At 42.7% G+C, this 25,221-nt stretch overlaps 1 protein-coding gene across 2 annotated transcripts in view; it reads right to left on the bottom strand.

Annotated features, from left to right (window-relative positions):
• HYCC2 (hyccin PI4KA lipid kinase complex subunit 2) overlaps positions 1 to 25,221 on the bottom strand; it is a 103,431-nt gene that overhangs the window by 49,990 nt on the left and 28,220 nt on the right. For both annotated transcript variants that reach the window (XM_063429865.1, XM_063429866.1), the window contains exon 3: positions 701 to 799. The gene's annotated coding sequence lies outside the window, so the exon portion shown is untranslated. The remainder of the gene's footprint in view (positions 1 to 700; positions 800 to 25,221) is intronic.

The raw sequence follows: 25,221 nt of genomic DNA, 5'->3' as shown, positions 1-25,221 counted from the left end.
AAAAAAAAAACATATTTGCTGTGATATTGACCAATGTCATTATCTGTATAGTCCCAGAGTTCATTATAATTTTCCTTAATATTCCTGTGACAACGGTCATTTATTTTTTATTTTACCTTTGCGAGAATCTGGCGTTAGAAAGTGGAATTCTTGCCTATAATTTTATGTGCATTACGGAATACATGTTTATACCCAACTTCTCCTGAAACAAACTCTGCAAATCTTTAGATCTGGATTCCACATAGCAAAGATGTAACCATAGCATATGTGCGTTTAATTCTCACAGATTATAAACAATAAGAAAAGAAATAGCACTTAGCTGTGTGTCGTCAGAACCCTAACTCAATAGATTTCTGTAATCTTTCTCAAGTGGTTTTGACAAGTACCACAAAGCACAGTTTGGAGCTGTCTGAATCTGAGAACAGGACATACAGATCTGAAACTTCCTGAGACAGGGGGATTAGAACAGCTGGTACTTCTCAAATCTGGGGGCTTCTAATGACAAATCCCACAGAGTGACAAAGCTGCAGGTCAAAAGCTATAAAAAACAAGTAAGATCATAAAGAGCAACTAGAGGCGCGCTTACTACAGAGTGACCAAAAGTGTGTAAATCCTGTAAATGCCAAAAAAGTCAGCAACACAATGCAGTATCAAATTCCACTGTGTGTCTGCTTCATCCTGTACCAGAGCTTGTGATTACCTGAATTGTAACGCAGTCAATTCTCTATAAAGAGCAGTGGCAGGTGGTAGGGTTTCTGTATGGAATGCATTTGATGACCTTCAGAGGATCCTTGGATCTCTAAAAAGCAAAAGAGGAGAGTTAACAATGACACAATATTCAATAGGAAAAACATCTTAAAGTCTACGCATTAAGCAGCATATAAGACTACAAATGTAAGCTTACGGTTGCTTTATTTCATGGTAAAATTTCAAAATTAGTGAGGAAGAAGCTTGAATACCACATCCATTCAAGTACTATAACTTGGTTACTAATCATTGATTTCCAAAAAACAATGTATGCTATCTCCAGTTCTTCAGATGTTGTGGACATCAAAACCGTATTAACCTTAGTGTTAGATCGTAACTGCAGGACTGTCACAATGAACGAAATGTACATAAATGTGTATTGTTTAATCAGTTTACATGCCTTGGCACTAAAAATGTTCATTTTTCCCACATCATTTATAAAACATTTCTGATGGTATAAGATTAACCAAATGAAAAATAATCTGGTAAATCTTCAATTCAAGGCATGACGAGTTTAAGAAATGCTGATTTATTGCGTAATATACAAGAACCATCACAACTATAGCCTGTTCTAGTGGTCTTGGTGACATGAGACCCCTGGTGCCATCCCACAGTAAGTAATCAAAAGTAGTTTAGTATGGATCGGCAAGCACCCACGGACGCAGATCCTGCTTCTCTAGCTGGTGAATACAGTTAGCAATATGGCAGGGCCATGCCTACAGGCAAAGTGTACATACTTTCTGATCACAACAGCCTGTATAAACAAATAGCAAGTTCCATTTAGCAAATTAATTAAATAAATATATGTGTGTGTGTGTGTGTGTGTGTGTGTGTGTGTGTGTGTGTGTGTGTGTAAAAATAATACATTTTTAAAAACAATTAAAAAAACAGGACATCATGAAGAGAATCCTTGCTGAGGTCATTGATAACACAAGCCTTGTGATTACTTTGACAGCTATTACATTTGTTTGTCAGCTCAAGACTAGCAAATTTAGCTCAAGTGTCAGCTGTATGGAAATAGCGACTTTTATCATGGTCAGCAGAGCATTAAGGCTTATCTTTAAAATCTGCAAGGCACCATTCAGTGGGTTAAGCAGTTCAAGTACATCTGTTTCCTCTTTTTAGAGAAAAAATAAACAAACAAGAAATGAAATATAACAATAAGCATGAAAAATGAACATCTTCGACTTCAACATATACTGCCATAACATCAGGCAATGACTTAACATCACAATCTATCAATATATCTAAAATACTCTCAAAAAGGCAATGAAACCACACATACAATCTGCAACAACCAAAACTGGCTTTAAAATTTAAAGGAACACTATATCGTCAGGATTACAAACGTGTATTACAGGTTCCAGGCCCCCCTTACCTCCAGTTAAAAAAAGTCATTTAACTTCCCTTATTTCCATCGCCGCTCCTGTCTCGTCATGGCTGCTATTGTGCATGCACAGCAAAATGCTACAGTGCGCCATTCAACATCTCCTTAAAGGACCACTCTAGGCACCCAGACCACTTCAGCTTAATGAAGTGGTCTGGGTGCCAGGTCCAGCTAGGGTTAACTAATTGTTTTATAAACATAGCAGTTTCAGAGAAACTGCTATGTTTATCAATTAGTTAAGCCTTCCCCTTTTTCCTCTAGTGGCTGTCTCACTGACAGCCACTAGAGGCGCTTGCGTGATTCTCACTGTGAAAATCACAGTGAGAGCACGCAAGCGTCCATAGGAAAGCATTATGAATGCTTTCCTATGTGACCGGTTGAATGCGCGCGCAGCTCTTGCCGCGCGTGCGCATTCAGCCGACGGGGAGGAGAAGAGGAGGATCGGAGGAGGAGAGCTCTCCGCCCAGCGCTGGAAAATGGTAAGATTTAACCCCTTTCCCCTTTCCAGAGCCGGGCGGGAGGGGGTCCCTGAGGGTGGGGGCACCCTCAGGGCACTCTAGTGCCAGGAAAACGAGTATGCTTTCCTGGCACTAGAGTGGTCCTTTAAAGAAATGCATTGAATCAATCACACTGTGCAGCACTGACCTAGGAAGCATCTGTAATCACTGTCTAGTGACTAGAGGTGTCCATAGGAAGTAAACACGGCTTTTTACTGAAACATGCTATACACACCAGCACAACTACATTAAGCTGTAGTGACTATAGTGATCCTTTAAAACTAAATCCATCAGTTAAAAGTTTTTAAAGATTCTACAAATCCAGAGGTATATATAGTAAATAATCTCCATATAAACTCCAAACAAAGTAATCCTACACCTTTCAAGTTCTTATTTCACATAGCGGTTTATATGAGCCAATATGTTGGCATCCCATTTAATAGGTTTTGGGTATATTTCCCCATGACAATAAAAAAATGTCAAAGTCTACAGATTAAATAGTTCTACTAAAGGAATTTCCTCTGGTATATTTTTGTAAATGTAGAACATCTCCAAGCGTCGGTCACTTTAGCTTAATGGACCAGTTTTGGTGGATATATCAAGCCACCACAATGCCACTGCTCAATTCTCTACCATTTAGAAATTAAATAATTTTTGTTTCTGTTTATGCAGACTTAGCTACAGCAACCCTAGCTATGACTCTTACAACCTGCATGAAAAAAAATGTTTTTATTTTCAAACCGATGTTAAAGTAGCACTATAGTGCCAGGAAAACAAACTAGTTTTCCTGGCACTGTAGGGTTACTAGGTTCCCTCCCTCCCTCAGGATCCCCCGCCACTGGGCTGAAGTGGTTAAAACCCCTTCAGCCACTTACCTAAATCCAGCGCCGGGCTCCCTCAGCGCTGGTGACCTCTCCTCCCCCTACCGCCAGCTCCGAATGCGCATGTGCAGCAAGAGCCGCATGCGCATTTAAACCGCCCATAGGAAAGAATTACTCAGTGCTTTCCTAAGGACGTCAGTGTCATCTCAGTGTGATTTTCACACTGAGAATCACGGAAGCGGCCTCTAGTGGCTGTCAGGGAGACAGCCACTAGAGGCTGGATTAACCCTCAATGGAAACATAGCAGTTTCTCTGAAACTGCTATGTTTTCAGCTGCAGGGTTAAAACCAGGGGGACATGGCACCCAGATCACTTAATTGAGCTGAAGTGTCTGGGTGCCTATAGTGGTCCTTTAACTTTCTTTAGAAGATTTTTTTTTTTTTAATGCTCTGTAATTTGAACTTTATTCACATACAGGAGGCTCCCGCAGTCTCTAGAAGGCTATTGATAGAGCAGGAGATATGAAATTCTAGAGTAAACACAATGTGCCACAAAGGAACATAAAATATCTAGTTACCTTTTCAGGAAGTGTTTAGGAAGGCTGTGCCAGTCATGTGAAGGTAGGTGTGACTAGGGAGAACGGAGCACAAAAACTGCTTGATTGAGGAGATTGAGGGAGGAAGGAAGACGAAAGAGCCGCTTTAACTTTTTTCCCTCATTTCATCAACATACTACAAAACAGAATGTCTACCTTGCCATGTAATTCTCTTCCCTTCTGTTTTTCTTAAACTGAAAATTCTAATCCAGATAAAGGCAACAGACATCTAAATGAATCTGTCTGTGAATCCTATGCATCTTAGCTTCAGAATGCTAGTTAAGTTATTTTAATTCAAATACAGATGTTTGGTGAACATTCTTTGAGGTAAATCATAGAGAGAAATGCATCTGGAGAATGAAGATGCTAAGAAATCAAGGCATCTGTCAAATATGGAAAATTCTCCCGGTTTATGCAGTATATTCTGAGATACAAAAAACCTGAGAGCGCGCTCTCATGCAGCTCGCTGTGGGATTGTATGCAGCCCGCCTGTAGGTTTTGACTTGGAACAGTAACTTAACTACCGGGGGGTAGGGGGGTAGGGGAGTAGTGCAGCACTGCCCTGGGAAGCACCTCTAGCAGTCATCTGAGGAGTGGCCAGTGGCGTTATCATTCGGCTGTAACTATAGTGTCGCTTTACATTTTTTTGTTGTTGTTTTTTTTACATAATTATGTGCTTTTATTAATTATACGTTGGGAGATCTGCCTGACAACCCACAGGGAAATTTTGCAATCCGGCCAGTCCGAGTCATGTGATTGCGATCACATGACTGATTAGCGTGATAAGCTGCAGGGTGACTGCCTGGGTTGTCAGGAAGTCCCCCTGATTAGATCCGGTGAGGAAGGTAAATATAGAGGCTGAAGGGAGGGCCCAATCATTAGAGAGTGCTATGCCACCCTAACAGAGTTAAAGCCTTCTTTTTGTATGGCGGCATAGCACACCATAACGTCGGGATAAAAACATTACCAGGAGTATGGAGAAAAAACAATATGGAGCTCCTAGTAAAGAGGAGCATTAAAATAGAAAATAGGGACAGAAGAATGTGAACCCAAAAGATGGACTGTACTAAATAGGGACACTTGGGAGGTATGGTGTGATCAGAGAACGGTAGTTTAGTGCACTAATCAGTTCTCCAGCTAGCAACTTCAAAAGGGTCTTGACTCAATTCTCCAAATTATTCCTGTTATGCTCTTTACATTGATCCCGCAAAATACTGTATCCAGAATACCAATCAGAAGGCATTATAAGTTAGAGACTAAATCTAACCAGTGGGAAGATGCAACACAAAACACTAAATCTAACCAGTGGGAAGATGCAACACAAAACACTGTTCATATCTTAGGGAATACTGAAAAAATCCATAGGTGACAAAGACAGTCAGTCTACTTTGCAGCATTGCTTTCTCTGACGTCAATGGATGCCTGTACGACTATTTTCCAAAAGAAATCCCAATGATAACTAGGTTCAGGCTTGAGATCAAGTAACATCCTGTATATTTCTATCACATGGAGAAAATGGTGTTTGAACGTGCCTTTAAAATCAGATCACATTTTGCATGGTAGGTTTAAATCAGGTCACAGTTAGCTGTATTCATATTTTCTCCAGGAAAGATTAATTGTAGCCAGAGTGTATACTCTTTCATTAAGGAGGTTAAAAAAATAAATAAAAAACACACGTTTGGAAATGTTTCTGTGCTGTTTTTAGGCGTTTGAAACTGCTGAAAAAATATGCTAAACAGATCCGTACTTTTCCTTACTTTTCAGTGCTGAATGTGCTAAAAACTTGAGTTAATAAGTTGCTGAAGTAGAAAAGCACCTTTTGAAATGTGTGTTCTATTTATCAGGATTAATTTATTCAGCTTGCGAAATCAGGAGGAAAATGTAACAGCAGTTAGTAAGAGCGGTCATATTACTAGATAATACTGAAAATGTAGAAGGACTGGATATCTATACCTACATTTATATACCAGAATTGTTCAGCTAAGCGGTTTGTAAATCCAACAACGAATATGTGCTTTCTCTTTTATTGTAAAAGTAATTAAAACCTTTATTTTTCAATGAGTTTCAGAAATGTAAGTATTCTGCTCTGCTTAAAGCGGCACTGTCATGGTCGAATCTAGTTTTGTGTTTTTTTTTTAACCCCATTCGTAACTCCACTACATCTAATTGTCCCCGAGTCGCCCCCAAATGCCCCTAAGCCCCCCCCATTTTACCTATTTTTGCATCTTTATTTCGTGCCCGGACCTAGGTCCTGGGCGACACCATCTTTGTGTGGGTAGATGAAGTCCCTATGGCACAAGTCATCTGGCCATGCTAGATAGCGCTGTGAAATTCCCATGCATGCCCAGTTAAACACTTAGGCATGCGAATGTGAATTTCATCTATTCATTCATTCGTCAGAAAGACGAATAAATGAATAGAAATTTCAAACAGACATATTCGTTAGTTTGTTTGGTTTATTACAAGGAGGGAGCAACAGGCGCGGAGCTACAGGCGCGGAGCTCCCTCCTTGTAATATATAAAAATAGAAGCGGCAGGGAGCTTAGCTCCCCACCACTTCCTAAGATTAAAATCTCCTGAATGCCCCTGCTCGCTATGCCGTGAGTAGGGGCATGTCTACTTAAAAATAAAGACACCTAGTGTCCCCCCACCTGAGTCCCCACCGCGCCACGTGAGTGGGTGCTATTAAACTGAAGGGGGAACCCAATGTTCCCCCCCCCCCATGGGCGGTGGGTGGGGGCCCTAAATGAAAATGGGGGGACCTATTGTCCCCCCTGTCCCCCACCCATGAGCGGCGGATGGGGGCCCTAACTGAAAATGGGGTGGGAGGGGGAGAACTATTGTCCTCCCCCCGGCCCCCACCCATGAGCGGCGGGTGGGGGCCCTAGTGTGTCCCCCCCCCAGCCCCCAGCGGCGGATGGGGCCCTAAATGAAAATGGGGGTGGGGACCTACTGTCCTCCCCCTGGCCCCCCCAGCCTTCCCACGCCTTGCAATTTGACTTAGAGCACTCTGATTGGTTGATTCCAAGCCAACCAACCAGAGTGCTCTGACAGGTAAATGAAGAGACTGACATGTAAGTCTCTACGTTTACTTGTCACAGCACGCTGATTGGTTGGCTTAAAAATCCAACCAATCAGAGTGCTCTGTGTCATTTTACACACTGTGGGAAAGTTCTTTGGAATTTTCCCATGTTCTGTAATTTGACTCCTGATTGGTTGCTCATTGTTTAATAGACATGCCCCTACTCGCGATATAGCGAGAAGGGGCAGAATTCACTAATACTCTAATACTAATCTTTACTTAGTATTCGTAAATTAGGCTGAAAGACCAGTTTAGGTCTTTCAGCCTTTTGGTAGATAACTCCCTGATACTGTGGGAATTAGGGAGTTATCTACTAAGCAGCTGCAAGATGAAGCCGTGACACGAATCGGATCTGAATTTCTGAATGGAGAAACTGTTTTCATTCTGTTAGGACGAAAATTCGGTAGTTTCACCGGCGTTCTGTCTAAATAACAGGACGTTCGGGAATACTTACAGGAGGCATCGTGAGATCACAGAGGAAAGGTAAGAATTGTGGGAAAATTTCTCTGACCACAGAAAACGGAGCACACTTTGCTCCTCTGCTGGTCATATATGGTCAGGCGTAGGTAATCTCCATAAGACAAATGGTCCCTACTTTGTCTTATTTTTTGAAGAAAACTAGAACAGAAATTAACAGATCCTGACAGAGGGTGAGAAGAGGAATCAATTGGGGAAAGGTAAGTTCGGCCACTTTAAAAGGGAAACTGTCACTAGCCAGGATAATTATTATGTTTAGTTATTTCTACAGTTACCAAATATATATTTAGGAGGTATGAAAAATAAAATTCAAATCTCTGTCGGCTGTAATGGAGGGAGAGAGCAACGCCTGATGGGTTCCAGGTAAGAAGTCAAAATATTCTATTGGTTTGACAATGGTGGTGGTACCCAGCCACTCCTGCCACCATAACCACAACACAAGTTTAAGGTGTTTCTTCCAATGTTTTATTCAATGGTCTAAAGTCCAGAAAAGTGCCAATTCCTCTTTAAATAAATCTGCCTAGTGGCTACTAAGGTCAAAGGCCTCTTGACTAGTAAAAGATTTACGTATATTGGTAAGGCAGAACCAGATTTACAAGGTAACACAGAGACTAATTATTACCAGATATAAAATAGAAAAATGCACTGTACAAACCAAGAAAATTTTAAAAGTGTGTAACTTTCTTAAAAAAATAAATAAATAAATATTTGCATAACACTAGTAAAATAAACCACTCAACGTCCCCCTTCATGTCCCTTGTCATCTCTCTGCATTTATAGCAGAACTTAGACTTTTTGCACAATTTATCAGCTTGGGTTGAGCATATTTTGTTACAAAAGTACACCATCAAATGTGTATATATAGGGAACACTCGAAGCACTGTAACCACCACGGTGCGCTGTAGCAGTTATGGTGCCAAAAGTGCGTCCCCTCCATGCAAGTCCAACTTCTTACTTAGGGTTCCTCAGAGTTCTGCTCCCTGCCCCTTCCCTCCCAGTCCTCAGAATGAGAAGCTCCTGCTAGGAGCTTCCATTAACTCATCTGAGCCAAGCCCTGCACATTTGGCATCAGAACCAACTGCAGTTGTGTTTTTACTGTGAAATTACTGTATAATATATTTCATCAATTGCAGTCACAGAGCTGGACTTCTGTAGATGGTCAGGCCTTCCTCTGATATGGCTGAATGTGCAGATGAGCACAAACTAGCAAAATTGTTAAGCCAACACATTCATTTATTGTCACCATTTTTCAATAACTGGGAGTATGCCTATTGTATTAGATATGAGGGCATGGGCGTAGGAACCGGGGGGGATGGGGGGGGACGCACCCCCCCAGCAAATCATGCGGGGGGACAGGTTATGGTGAAATCCCCCCAGCTTCCGCCGGCTCCCCTCATGCTGCAGCCGCCCGAGCGCTCTGCAGAGAGCCTCAGGCGGCTGCAGCTTTGCCCGGGCTGGTGCGTCCATGAGGGCGCATGAGGGCGAGCCCTGTATGGTCCGCGGGTACAGGGAGCATCTGTCTCCTGTACCCGGCCGGACTAACAGGAAGTGCACACTGAGTGTGGACTTCCTTTTAGTCCGGCCGGGTACAGGAAACAAAATCTCCCTGTACCCGCGGATCATACAGGGCTCGGCCACGCTACAATAGAGGTAGGGGAGGGGGGAGGAAGAGAGTGACAAGGGAGGAAGGGGGAGAAAAAAGAGAGTGACGAGGGAGGGAGGGGGAGGAAAAAAAGAGTGACATCTGGTTGTAAGTAGGCAATCTAGCATATTATTCGTGGCACTAATCTCTAGTTTACCTCACATTAAAGAAACACTATAGTCCCCAGAACCACTGCAGCTTAATGTAGTGGTTCTGGTGTCTATAGCCTGTCCCTGCAGGCCTTTTAATGTAAACACGGCGGCACTCCAGCACTGGCGTTAGTTAACATGTCAGAAAAATAATTGGAAAGGGTTAGGGGGGCTACTAATATGGATGGGAGGAGGGGGGAGGTAGAAAAATTATTGGAAGGGGTTAGGGGAAAACTAATATGAATGGAAGGGGTAGGGTGGGTTCTAATATGCATGGAAGGGGTTAGGGGGTACTAAATTGCATGGAAGGGGTTAGGTGGGTACTAATATGCATGGAAGGGGTAGGGGGGTTAATATGCGTGGAAGGGCTAGGTGGGGTTCTTTTGTGCATGGAAGGGGTAGGGGTGGTTCTAATATTCATGGGAGGGGTAGGGGTTGTTCTAATCAGGAGGATCCCGGCGCTGTATCTGGGTAAGTAAAATCCCCTCCCTGTAGTGACCCTTTAATGTTATTATTTAATCATTTATATAGCGACTGCAAATTCCGTAGCGCTGTACAATGGGATAAACAACTCCTAGTTTACGGAATAAGAATATACCCGGCGAGTAAAAATGCTATCCCCCCCAGATTTTTTGGGGTTCCTACGCCCATGTATGTGGGTGCTTCTCATGAGTGACCCCTGGTTCTGATTGAGTGATAACTGATGTATATGCAAATATATAGCATTAAAACTTGGTATAAGGGGGGGGCGGAGCCTGAACGCCGATGGAGCAGGACGTGTGAGGCCTGAGCTCTCCCGTCCACGAGCCACAATCAGCCAGCATCGGCACCTTATCCCGGCCATCCACCCACACAAAAGGGATAAACGCTACCCACAGCACCCCCCGATCAATACCGCCATGGGGGGAATCAAAAAAAAAAAAAGATACCCCCGTATCGGTGGCATCAATGTTCCGCGCCACCAGGGAACAGGGGCGGCCATCTTTAACCCAGGAGGCCCAAGAATCCGGAGCTGAAACGGACGAAAGTGAAGCCCCTGACAGAGAAGCAGCTTCCAACTACCGCACACCGCGAGAGCCGCTTACCAAAGCCGACCTCCGCCAAATGCTGCAAGATGCCACAGCGGACATAAAAGCACACACAGCCGCAGAACTAGAACGGCACATCTCAGGCCTAAAAGAAGAAATTGAGGCCCTGAATAACCGCACAGCCCAGGCAGAAGCTGACATCACACAAATTAAAGTGCACACCACCCAGCACAAGCAAGATATATTTTACCTAAGTGATAAAATACAATTCCTTGAAGACAGTCTGGAAGACTTGAACAACCGTTCCCGCAGGAACAACATTAGAATAAGAGGTATGCCAGAAACAGTGGATACTGACGCCATATTACCCACGCTGCAAGATCTGTTTAGATCCCTGCTCCCGAACTCCTCAGACCAAGACAGGGAGATAGACAGGGCACACAGGGCCCTACGACCTGTAGCCCTCAACCCATCAGTCCCTAGAGACATTATTGTCCGCCTCTTACACTTTGCCACGAAAGAAAAAATCATGGCGGCAGCCAGAACCACACAACCGAAACATGGGACTCACATGCTCGCCTTCTTCCAGGACCTAGCCCCCACCACATTGAGGAAAAGAAGGGACTTAAAACCTCTCACCACAGCACTAACCCAGCAAGGTCTAAGATACAGATGGGGTCACCCCTTTAAACTTCAAGTACGCGTGGGAGAACAGGAACATGTCCTACACCACCCAGCTGCAATGGAAGATTTTGCAGCAGCCCTGGGACTACAGCTCACCACCATACCACCACCAAGAGACCGCCGCAACAACAGCGGAACCGGAGAGGCCCAAGCGACTGAACGCCCTCAACAGACACACCGACACCAAACCAAGAAAGGGCCAACCGGGACTGCCAACCGGACCAACGTGACCTGAACTCAACCCACACGGCCCTTGGACTCTCATTTTACCCAGCGGAATCTACCGCTATAAACCAAACGAGGACTCAGGCTTGTATACACTAACATGTTGCAATGTTGATATGTTGAAATGTTTTACTGTCTTGCTAAATACGCTAATTTCTGTTATGATAATATTGTGGGAGAAATCAGGCCGACACGCTTGTACACAAGACAGGCCGAACCAGGGAACTATGACTAAGCTGCCAATGCCATAGAAAATCCCCGTCCCTCCCCCTCTTCTACTACTCTCACAATCCCCCATGACACTATACTACTTAAATGATGCGGGCATGGCGGTAGCTAATATGCAGCCCAGACCACAACCCCATTGCCCAGCCAGCTACAGCACAACTTGCCACCACAGCGAACAGGCCCACCCCGCAATACAGTTCAACACTTAAACTTTATCGCTAGACATCTACAGAACCAGGAGGCCGAAACACGCCGAACCACTATACGCTACCCTTAACATGACATTTCAATGTTATTACGCTCTCCCCCTATATTAAGCCAAAGGTACCAATTAGCGCTGTGCCCCCTATGCCAGGACTCGGATACCACTGCTGTACAGCCCTCCCTATAATATGGTAAACTGAGGTACAAAGACTAATGAACACTCACCTCACCCAGCGGATCCCACCGCTGTAATCCAGGCCTGTGAAATCTTTAAAACAAAAAACCCAAGGGAAAAAAAATAATTGTTTGCATGGTTGATATGTTTTACTGTTTTATTGTTTGCACTCACCTCTACTATGATGTCTATATGGGAGATTACTAGCTGGCGCACTAACATATAAAACACGCCAAGTAACGTTGCTTTCCCTTTACTAAGACTCAGGTGTGACAATGGACACCCCTATCCCGACCCGAATGGTACTGAAGTTACACTAAACAGCCTCCCCCCCACCAAGACATGGGTATTCACGCGTAATGTCCTCCTCTTTTTGAGACACTGGAGGGACAGGGCAATGCCCCCCCATCATCTGGGCACTAAGGTCACTAAGCACCACTCTCCCCTGGCGAAGACTTAACTGCCAAATCGCACAGCTCTCCCACTACCACAGCGTAACTGTTAAAATGCGCTGTTCCCCCGTCACCCTGGCAAAGCGGTTACATCACACTGACCGCCTCTTACTTAGGCACAGGCAATACCAAACCACAACTGGTAATCTCAACTAATGTCATGCATATTCTTTCCGCAGAATCCCGGAACCCTAAGTGCCGCCCCAGCCACTGGGACATAGCGACCCGACAAATGACCGCGACTAAGGTAACGCACTCACGGCTCGAAGGGGACGGGAGGCGAGGTTCATTCCCCCTCCGGACACCTCCGATCCGACTCACACAACCCACTCGTGACAACCCCCCAATAACGGCCGGACCTGCTCCCCCCCCCATCGGGACAGCAGACCACCCACGAGGGAACAGGAACAGGACTGCAACGACACGCAGGTACCTACACCCCCTCAACCTCCGCCCCCACCACACCTGGCAGCTTTTGTATAAGACCAGGAAACGCCAAACCCTCACCCCTACCAAGAGGCGAACCTCTGACCTCTCACACAAAAGGACCTGACTCCCCTACCATAACAACCAACACAGCTACAGACAACACTTCCATTCAAGAACCACACATACAACCCCCCCGACCCACTCCACACACAACGAGAAGACATGAACACCAAACTGACATGCGTATCTATCAACTGCAAGGGCCTCAACAACCCCGCAAAAAGACAAACTAATGAGGTGGGCAAACCGTACAAACGCAGACATTATATTATTGCAAGAAACCCACTTCACACAGGCCAAACCATTTCACCTCATTAATAGACACTACTGAGAATATCACACGGCAAACTCCCCCACGACCAAACAAAATGGAGTTGCTATCCTGATGCAAAAAACTTGCCCTCTCAACACCAAACAGATACTGAAGGACCCACAAGGTAGATTCATCACACTCACAGGCCAAGCAGGTCACACCCGTTACGCCATAACCTCACTATATGCACCGAACACCCCGGATAAAAACTTCTGGGACATGTTCCAAGCACACTTAGCCTTAACCCCAGGCCACCTCAAAATCGTAGGCGGCGACTGCAACGCCACGCTATCACCGACGGTAGACAGACTACGAACCCAAAACCTTCCGAACCCAACACCCAAAATAGACAGACTACTACAAGACTTCGTGCTCAGACAGGGACTTGTAGACGTATGGCGCCTGCTCCACCCAACCACTAGGGATTACACATTCTACTCCCACCCCCACAACTCGTACTCCCGCATTGACCTATTTCTGATATCACCCCCCCTTACTCACATGACCCAATCGGCTGACGTAGGCAACATCACGTGGTCGGACCACGCGGACATCACACTATCAATCAAGGTCCCAGACGTAGCAAAACCATGGTCCTGGAAACTTAACCCCACACTACTACACAATCCGTTGATAACGGAAGCTATCCTAACTGAACTGACGAACTACTTCACGCTGAATACACCCACGGCACCCTCACCAGGCATACTATGGGCCGCCCACAAGACGGTTCTGAGGGGAAAAATCATAAGCCTAGCATCGCACTTGAAAGAAACTCAACTAGCCGAGTTAGCAACAGCCCTAACAAACCTTAGGACCCTAGAAGCAAGCCACAAACAAAACCCCACGCAAGACATCCTCACAAAAATAACAGACTGCCGCACCGAAATTAAGAACTTCATGACCAGAGACACACACAAAGCCATGCAATGGACGAGACAAACCTACTATGAAAAATCTAATAAGGCCGACACCCTACTAGCCAGGAAACTGAGAAACAGGGCGGACCGAAAACAAATAGACACAATACTATCACCGGACGGCACCAAACACCACACGCCATCTAAAATTGGGGAGGTCTTCCAAAAATACTTTTCCACACTATACGACCACAGCCCCAACACCCGACTACATCCCGAACTAACTAAACAAACCATAAACGAATACCTACAGAAAATACCCTTACCAGCCTTAAAAACAGAAGCAATATCCAAAATCGGCCAACCAGTCACCGTCGAAGAAATCGCCAAGGCTATCAAAAACACTAAACCCAACAAAAGCCCGGGTCCGGATGGCTTCACGGGACTATATTACAAAACCTTCCCTGCCATCCTCCTCCCCCACCTTTGCAACCTCTTTAACGCAATACTACAGGGAAACCCCATACCTCCCGACATCCTAAGAGCAAACGTGTGCCTCCTTCCCAAACCAAATAAAACCCACCTAGACCCAGGCCACTATAGACCGATCTCCTTACTTAACGTTGACTTAAAACTACTGACCAACCTACTTGCAGACAGGATAAACCCCCACATACATAAACTTATACACCCTGACCAAGTGGGCTTCATACCCTTTAGACAGGCGTACGACAACACAAGACGGACCTTTGACCTCCTATGGACGACCTCACACAGACGAATCCCCACCCTATTCCTATCCCTAGATGCCGAAAAGGCCTACACTACTAGGCAGACTTGGCCGGGAACAGGGTACTTCTCAACCCTCCCACACACTGCTCTAACCAGTAACATGGCCGATGGACTATGGGACTAAACGTTTTATATGTCTTTTCTGCTTTTTCTTTCCTTTAATCCTAGGTTTATATATGTAACTCCAGCCCTGATAAGTACAAGCTGAGACAAGGCTCTGGGCATGCGAGAGGTACCAACACACTGATGCATGTTTAAAATGTAACTTAATTTGCTGTTTCATGTTTGACAAAAAGAAAAATATGTGCTGTAACAGAATGCCACTCATAGAACTACCATGATTATGCCTGCAGTAGCTGTCGTGGCCCTGCACGCTTGCCTGTACCCTATATGCACATGCAAAAATAAAGAATTTAAAAAAAATAAAAAAAATAAATAAAAACACTTTATATTCCGCACCGGTAGCAAACCTCCTCATCCCAAATGCTCAACCCCCCTCTTTTCGCATCTTCAACGGGACGAGACAGGGCTGCCCCCTCTCCCCACTCCTGTTCGCCCTCTCATTAGAACCCCTACTCCAAGCCCTACGCCTAGACCCAACAATAAAGGGAGTACACATCAGAGACGAAGAATATAAAGTGGCAGGCTACGCAGACGACCTACTCCTCTCCATCACAGACCCGACAAACTCACTCCCACCCCTACTACACACCATACATGAATACGCACAGGTCTCAGGCTATCGCCTTAACCTAGACAAAACGGAAGCACTCCCAGTACAAATACCCCAGGAGGAGCTAGACACTCTAAAAATAACATACCCATTCCGCTACAACACCACGCACATACACTATCTAGGTGTCGACTTACCAATAGATGTCTCCCAGACATACCGACTCAATTATTCCCCTCTACTGCTAAAAGCGACGGCCGACCTGAAGTCATGGGAATCCCACTCTATCTCTTGGCTAGGAAGAGTAGCATGTATAAAAATGAATCTCCTACCGAGGTTTTTATACTTATACCAGGCGCTACCAGTTCAAGTAGTCACCAAAGACTTTAAACTATTACAAACACAAATAGATCGCTTCATCTGGGCCAATAAGCGAGCCAGGATACGAAGAGACATTCTCTACCTCCCGACACGATCCGGAGGACTTGGCCTACCCCACTTTCTCCATTATTTCCATGCAGCACAACTTGCGCAGATCAAGGCACTGCACGCCCCCATAGGGATGAAAAGATGGGTAGACCTTGAACATAACCTATTTGGCCAAGATTTCCCCTCCCTCTATATATGGGTCCCAAAACAAGCAAGACCACAACCCCCACCCACCACACCAGCACTTGACACCTCCATTACACTCTGGAACAAACTCTCTATAAAACATGCACTCACAACGAACCCCTCGCCCTTGACACCAATCCTGAGAAACGAACACTTCATACCGGGCATGACCCCAAAAGACTTCGCTCACTACGAAGACAATGACCTTGTCAGAACATATCAATTCTTTCGGAACCAAAAAATCATTGCATTCGCAGACTTACCTCAAACCAGACCACTCACCACACACGACTTCTTCCGCTACCTGCAAATCAAAAACCTCCTAGACACCCCCTCATATAAACAAGCCGGACTTACACCCCTCACAGCCTTCGAACAGGCGTGTATCCATGCCCACATACAAAAAAGCCAGATCTCCACAACATACACACAACTGCTCAAAACGACAGGGACCCGACCACCAGGGTATGTCATAGCATGGGAAAGGGATCTGGGACCACCCGCAGACCCTACAGACTGGAACGCTATATGGGAAGCCACAGCGACAGTAACAATATGTGTAACACATAAAGAGCAGGCATACAAAACCATGATGCGCTGGTACCACACACCGCTAAAACACAAACAAATGGGACTCTCCACATCAGATAGATGCTGGAAGGGGTGCGGCCAACAAGGAACGTACTACCACATGTGGTGGGAATGCCCATACATCGCACAAATCTGGACTGACATAGTGGCCCTGGCCTCAAGAGTCCTACACGACACCATCCCAAGGGACCCGTGGCTGTGGCTACTATCCAAACCACTAGAGGGCACGCCACAAGCTCATAACAAACTACTGGCCAAACTAGCCTTAGCCACTAGGAGAGCCATAGCCTCCCACTGGGGTGCACCCACAACCCCATCACTCACCGACATAAAAAAAAAAATGAACGAAGCCAGATCCATGGACAGTCTATCAGCACTCATTCACAACACCATAACTCACTGTGATAAAATATGGGACCTGTGGCTCATGGAACCTACCACCGCCATTTAGGGGAAATACCTATGGTTATTAAAAAATTAAACAAACAATTTAAAAATGCGAACCAGAACGATTGGAACCCAAGTACCACATATCACACTCCAAACCAAAACTACCCCTTCCCACCTACAAGGTAATCAAAGAGAAGCGAGAGCAACATATAAATATTAGCCCTATCAGTACACGATGGGTCACACCCGGCCCCTCAGCTCACACACCCTTTGTGTACTAAGATAACTATGGGATTGGTTTTGACAGGTGCGAAAATGGCCCCACGGTCGACTGCTATGAACACGGAGTAATACAACCAGCACGGATGAAAGTCAACCCAGATCAGAGACCTGTACTAGACAGTAAGACTAGTCAACTCGCTCCCCTACTTTTGTACAATCATACGACCTGGCTGTTCTTAAATGTAGACTCACAATTTGAGTCAACACCAACAAACTACACAACCTACAGGTCAGGGACGCCTACCCCCCGCCCCCTCCCCCCCCCCCCCCCCCGACGACCCCACCGGAGACTCCAAAGTAGGGAGCCCCCGAAGTACGCCCCATTCTCGAACTGGGCTCCATCCCCTAACACCCTTTACGTTTTATTTACTGTTCCTTGTGCCGCAACAAGGAAATATGACTGTACATACAAGCTTGTTCATACTTACTGTTGTTTTTTGTTCGCTCAAAATGTTTAGAGATTTGTCTGGACAGAACCCCTTACGAAAACATAACGCTGCAACACCAGATAACTACTCAACTAATATATGCCTCTCTGTATCACAATGTTTTTTCTTTTTGAACTGGTTACACTTTGGCTCTTGCATAAGCCCACACAGTATCTTTTGTGCAACATTCATGTCCATGTGAACTTTGTCAAATGTACAACGAAGAATATATATGAAACAAAAAAAAAGAAAAAAAAATCTCGGCAAGACACCACGGAATTAAAGGCACTCACTATTGTAACATGATGTATGGTGGACTTTCCTGCAGCTGACCGTTCCTTCGACTACTTGCTTATTTAAGTACCATATCATTACGACATGCCCTTATATTGATGTACATTTGTATTGTATTTCACTAATGTTATGCTTTTTGGTGCCTTGCCTTGCAATAAATAAAGAATTTATAAAAAAAACTTGGTATAAGGAGCATACGATCATCATCCCATGATGCATTTGTTTACTTTTTGGGTTCCAGCCATTAACTATAATGTCCACAATGGGTTGCAGGAATATTTGCATGGATTGCCTCTATGATCAAATACAAGAAAAGCAAAAACAGGTACAGAAATCTTACAATGTTAGCCAATGCTGGGCCAAACTACATTTGATTTATCTGTAAAATATGCAGGTAAGTACAATCATTTCTCCGGTTCTCACTATAGTCTTTAATGATAGTCTCCAGCAAATAAAAGGTTAAGCTTTACTTACAGCACTTGTCAGACTCTCAAGTGAAGTACTGATGCAAGTCTCTATCATCTGGGTTCTTTCTAATACACACCTGCTCGCTCTTTCTGCACAATCTATACACTCCTGGCCACAGTTGGCTGCTATTTTCTGCTCTGTTGACAAACGAGCTGGAACGCAGATGCACAAGAGCTGAGCGCGGGTGGATTAAAGAGGAATTACAGAGGCAAATCTTGTTAAGTCCTCCACAACCCTCCAAGTACAGTGCAGAAAAATGCTCCAATTGTTTCAAAGTGCACAGAACCATGTAGCACATATTCACATTTTAAAAAGCATGTATTTTGTGATATATTACAGGAAAATGTACTGGTTGAGAAAGGAATACTGTAAGAGGGAGCACTTACATTGCCGACATTTCTTTTTACACTCAACCCAATCAATAAATAATTTACTGTAGTAAGGTATGCAGCACGTTTAGTATGTAACATACCTTCGCTGTGCTTCTGGGCATGGTAATGTGATCAACCCATACTGCTCAACTAAAGTACTGTACCAGCGCATGTACACTCAGGCACTCATTCCTTGGTACCATATACACTCATCATGGGGGTTAAGGCAGTGTGTATTGTTTGCTGTATGTGCCTTGACAGCTTGGCATATGATATACGGTAATTGTAGGGCACATTGTTAACTTTAACTTAAGAGTGTTCATGAAACAAAAACCCTTCCATCTTTAAATGCTACAAACGTCTGCATCAAAATTCAGTGCTGCACATTGGAACTTACTTTCTGGAATAATTGCAAGTTATTTTATTTCTTTTAAAGTATATTTATCCACACACAAGTAACATGGCAGAACCTTGCAAGTAAAAGGTTTTAAAGCGGCATTTGAAGTATTAGAATCATTACACTTTATTGCCGTTCGGTGATTTTTTTTTTTTTATTGATTTTTTTTCCCTTCATCTATGGCACCCACGCTCCAACTGCTTAGTCATGGAGAATGTGGCAAAGAATAATGGGAGTCAAGATATATAGTTGAAATATTGGCATGGTAAGGCAATCACTTACTAAACAGCTTATGTGAGATATAAGACAATGGTTGGCTGAGCCAGAGAAGAATTGTAATCCATAAAGTTATACAAGTAGCATCATTTAGCAAGTCACCATTTTAATGAAAATAAAAAAATGAATCCTTAAAAACAGCACTTCAACTGATGCAGTGCAAATTATGAGTAAAAAAGCCAACCATCTCCATGAGAAGCTTTAACATTTTGATTTCCCAATTTCTCTAAGAGAATCATTTGATTGGACAATGCCGAGAAATAAGCAAACGAGTTCGCCAGCTCAGATTGTTTTCAATAGAATGTGAACATGTAGAGGTCTATGGGATATGTAGCTCTGCACTCAGCAAAGTTTACTTTATCAGATGAGATAAATGAAATTACGGCCTAAGCAGCCACATGTTGCACTTTGCCTGCTATCAACTTATAGACAACACTTTTCATAGTTCTGTGAATGTAACTTTTCAACAGGAGCACTGTACAAGTACTTGGACAATAGGGTAGGCGTATATCTGCATCATTTTCTACAAAGACATTGCGTGCAGAGATACAGTAACATGGAACCTCCTAGCACCATAATATATTATGTGACCATCTTAACAGAGCAACAAGTAATGTTTGCAGGCGTAATGTAAATATTAAATTCTTACTTGAAGTCTTTATTGTCCACGAACCATGTAGATGACAGATCTACTTTAGGAAATTTTCTAGACCATATAAACACAATAGCACATATTTTTTCAACAGTCCTCTACTAAATAAAGAATTATTATTACATTAACTATATTTAACAGGGAGTGTTGGTTGCAATGTTTTGGAGGAAACGTGAAAAAGAACATAGCATTACATTTCTAAAAAAAATAAATAAAAAAAATAGCCCAGTTATTTCCTTCCATTATTGTCCAATGTAAAGGTGTGTTAGTATTTGGGTACTGTTCCCATTTCCTCCAATTCTGACCAACATATTTTACTTAAGCATTGTTCACGATAAGGCCAAAAAGGAAATGTAATTCTTTTTTAAAAGCATTACTCAAAACAAATAGGTTTATGAACAGATGGTTTGCTTCCATGAAAACAAATAGTAATAGGCAGTTTTCAGAATTATTAAACCGCATTAAACAAACGTGACATATCAGTTTTTACATTACTCAGAGGATGCGACATCAAGATACGTTTACCATGTTACTTTAGACAACGAAGCATGCATATAAAAATATGTGGGTAAGAGTGAAATATTACAAACTATAAATATATTTTTTGTACTCTTAAGAATAATCTCATAGCTTTTAATACTCCCTAACTACTATTTCATATATCATCTTAAAGGACCACTCTAGGCACCCAGACCACTTCAGCTTAATGAAGTGGTCTGGGTGCCAGGTCCAGCTAGCTTTTACCCTTTTTTTAATAAACATAGCAGTTTCAGAGAAACTGCTATGTTTATACTGAGGGTTAACCCCTTCAGGACCGGCCTGTTTTTGCGATGTTTGTACGTTAAGGACCAGAGCAGTTTTAACACTTTTGTGGTGTTTGTGTTTAGCTGTAATTTTCCGCTCTCTCATTTACGGTTCCCATACAAGTTATATATTGTTTTTTTCACGACAAGAAGGGCTTTCTTTACATACCAGTATTTATATTATGTCATATATTGTATTTAAAAAAAATAATGAAATATGGTGAAAAATAAAAAAAATAAAACATGTTTTTGGACTTTTACTTGAAAAATCTTTTACTTATCTACAAAAGCTAATGAAAAAAACTGCTAAATAGATTCAAAATTTTGTCCCGAGTTTAAAAACACCCAGTGTTTACATGCTTTATTGCTTTTTTTTGCAAGTTATAGGCCTATAAATACAAGTAGGAAATTGCTGTTTCAATATATATATATATTTTAAATGTATCAATAGTGACATTGTTACACCGTTATCTGTCATAAATCCCCGAAACACACCTAACATGTACATACTTTTTAAAGTAGACAACCCAGGGTATTTAAAATGGGGTATGTCCAGTCTTTTTTAGTAGCCACCTAGTCACAAACACTGGCCAAAGTTAGCATTTATATTTGTTTGTGTGTTAAAAATGCAAAAACCGCTAACTTTGGCCGGTGTTTGTGACTAAGTGGCTACTAAAAAAGGCTGAGCATACCCCATTTGCAATACCTTGGGTTGTCTTCTTTTGTAAATGGTATGCCATCATGGGGCTAATTCTCATTCCTTGGCTACCATACGCTGTCAAAGGCAACCTAACCAATCTGACAAATTTCAATAAAAAAAAAAAAAGTAAAATCAAGCCTTATATTTGACCCTGTAACTTTCACAAACACTATAAAACCTCTACATGTGGGGTACTGTTATACTCAGGAGACTTCGCTGAACACAAATATTAGTGTATCAGAACAGTAAAATATATCACAGCAATAATATCCTCAGTGAAAGAGCTGTTTGTGTGTGAAAAATGCAAAAAACTCCACTTTCACTGACAATATCATCGCTGTGATATGTTTTACTGTTTTGAAACACTAATATTTGTGTTCAGCGAAGTCTCCCGAGTAAAACAGTACCCCCATGTACAGGATTTAGGGTGTCATAGAAAGTTACAGGGTTAAGCACAGTGCTAGCAAATTAAATTATCTGGACTTTTGGCCTGGGTTGGCAGGCAGGTCCCTCAAATTGCAATCATTAAAATTACTTAATTAGGTAAAAATATTACATAAATATGCACGTAGAATTTTAATATATATACATATTTATATATTTGACGTCTACGTGTATATTTATGAAATTATTAATGTAATTTTGTATGTGGACATATGTATATTTTGTATTATTTTTATTTATTTATACATAGATATATATATCATTACATTCTAAGTGTATTTTGATATAAATATATATATATCAATATCAAAATACTGTTAGAATAAAATTGAATATATATATATATAATTTTTTTTTAATTATTAAAAATTATTTTTATTTTTTGTTATTTATTTTTATTAACATATTATTTGTATTTTATAATAATATATATATACCATATATAGTTATTATATATATTGTATATATTTGTGTGTAATTTAAATATAAGTGTATTTTTATATTAATATACGTATATATAAATATAAAAATACACTTAGTGTGACATTATATATATATGATACATATACATATATTATATATATATAGATATAATACATGTATATATATCATATATATATACACATATTATTATTTTTTTTACACTGATTGTTTTTTTTTTCACTTTATTTTTTTATTTTACACTTGCAGGGAGACTGCCTGTCAGCACAGACAGTCCCCCTGCAGGCAGATACAAAGACCCCTATTGCGGTCATGTGATCGAGTGATCACATGGCCGTGGGGTCCTGATCTGCCGAGGGGGGACTGCCCGGGCAGACAGGCAGTCCCCCTGGACCGGGAGGAGAGCTGATCGCCGCCGTGGGACCGACGGCGATCAGGTAAGTAGCCCAAAACCGTTATGACGGTTCAGGACCGTCAGCGGTCCAAACGCACGTTTTACCGCTGACGGTCCTGAACCGTCAGCGGTCCTGAAGGGGTTAAGCCAGCCTCCAGAGCCTCTAGTGGCTGTCTCATTGACAGCCGCTAGAGGAGCTTGCGTGCTTCTCACTGTGAAAATCACAGTGAGAGCACGCAAGCGTCCATAGGAAAGCATTATGAATGCTTTCCTATGCGACCGGCTGAATGCGAGCGCGGCTCCTGCCTGCCGCGCATGCGCATTCAGCCGATGACGTCGCGAGGAAGAAGAGGAAGAGGAGGAAAGCTCCCCGCCCGGCGCTGGAGAAAGAGGTAAGTTTAACCCCTTCCTCCCCCCAGAGCCCAGCGGGAGTGGGTCCCTGAGGTTGGGGGCACCCTCAGGGCACTCTAGTGCCAGGAAAACGAGTATGTTTTCCTGGCACTAGAGTGGTCCTTTAACTTAGTCCCAAGAATACTGGAATAATATTCAGAATGCACTGACCAAATGCAATATGGTCCCATCCTGTCCACTGAAACAACAATAATTAATGTAGTCAATCTTCTGCCAACGGAAATATACAAGTCTCTCCACTGCATCTTCTGAGCATCTACTCTACATTTGACTGAGCTAATTACATCCTTCATTTACTGACTCTTTGCTCTTTAGCTGTCTAACTTAAATGATGTCTCTGAATCAGCTCTTTACTGACACTCTCTCTTGTTAGGTAACAATAGCTGACAGTGTACATCAATGCACCTTATTGAGCCCTGTGTTTAAATTAAAATATACCCTGTTGACCAACTTCTGAAAAACTGAGCTACAGAACCACTTTTCTCTGTATTTTTAAGAGACTTCACCGTAAACATTGACATATGTCTGATGTGACTACTTATTTAAATGAAAACCTGCAGCCTAGTTGCTGTTTTGGAGTGATCGGCTTCCATAAACTCTTGACTCAAACTACTCCCTAAACCCTCCTGCACACATGCAACATCTTGTCCAAAGTATGCACAGCCCTCACAAAAAAATAAAAATAAATGACATATACTAGTTAAGACGTGTCCCACCATAATTATAGGAAAAGGGTCATGAAGCAAAGATGGGTGGAAAACAGTTGTAGAGTGAATGGAAATAAAGTCATATGGAGAGAACAGAGTTGCAAGCCTTACCCACATCTCTAACTCAGAAAACAGTGCACTGTCCGAAACAACACAAACAGCTTGCGAAACCAGCCATAGGAATGTTCGTTCATTTTTGTGAAAGCCTGGGAAATCACGAGCTCTCTTAACAGATCAAGTAGGTAAAAGGGTACACATACAACTAAGATGAGTCATCATGTTCAAAGATCATTACAGTTTTAATATACAACTGGGTGTTACTAGACAATCTATTACTAGAATAAATATTTTAGCGTTCTGCCATCTGTAAATATCTACAGTTCTTTATTGATCAGCTGTCCCCGAGAGGGGGACTTTAGTACTTGATGATAAGGTGTGGAATCTAGGCAGATCTGCAAAGTTTTCAAGGAAATGTTAAACTATAAAATATAATACTGAGCTGTAAATAACATACCCTGAGCCATAATAACTCTGCAACTGCTTCACCAAGTCCAAAGGATTTGTATTTCCTAGTAATATGAATGATTTTTCTTTTTGAATGTGCACTTTCAAATTACCTTCCTGTTTCTTACAAGAAGGTTCATGTTAGCAGTAATGAGCCACACACTTGACCTTTTCTCTGAGGATACTGACAGAGCCAAGAGCAACTTAGCTTGTCATAGCCTGCATCAGCAATCACGCAGGAAGCAGACAAGGAAAATGGAAGCCTGCACAAAGGGGTCTGCAGAGATCGGTTAAAAAATGTTTTCAAGAAAATTATAAGAAGATGCAATAACATTGTCCTTGATAAGCATTTTAGATATTTTTTTCGTAATTCATAAGCTCTATTCAGTTGATAGTTCCCCTTTAAACATATGGCTTTCTGGAAAACCTACATTGCCTTGGGCAGGTGCAGAATACAGTAACATGGTCACTAACTGACCACAGTCTGTATTCTCTACAATGCTAAACACGCTATTTCATCTTTTTGGAACTTT

This window comes from Pelobates fuscus, chromosome 8 (assembly GCF_036172605.1).
Source record: "Pelobates fuscus isolate aPelFus1 chromosome 8, aPelFus1.pri, whole genome shotgun sequence".
Taxonomy (NCBI): domain Eukaryota; kingdom Metazoa; phylum Chordata; class Amphibia; order Anura; family Pelobatidae; genus Pelobates; species Pelobates fuscus.
This window is presented reverse-complemented; position numbering and strand designations above follow the sequence as displayed.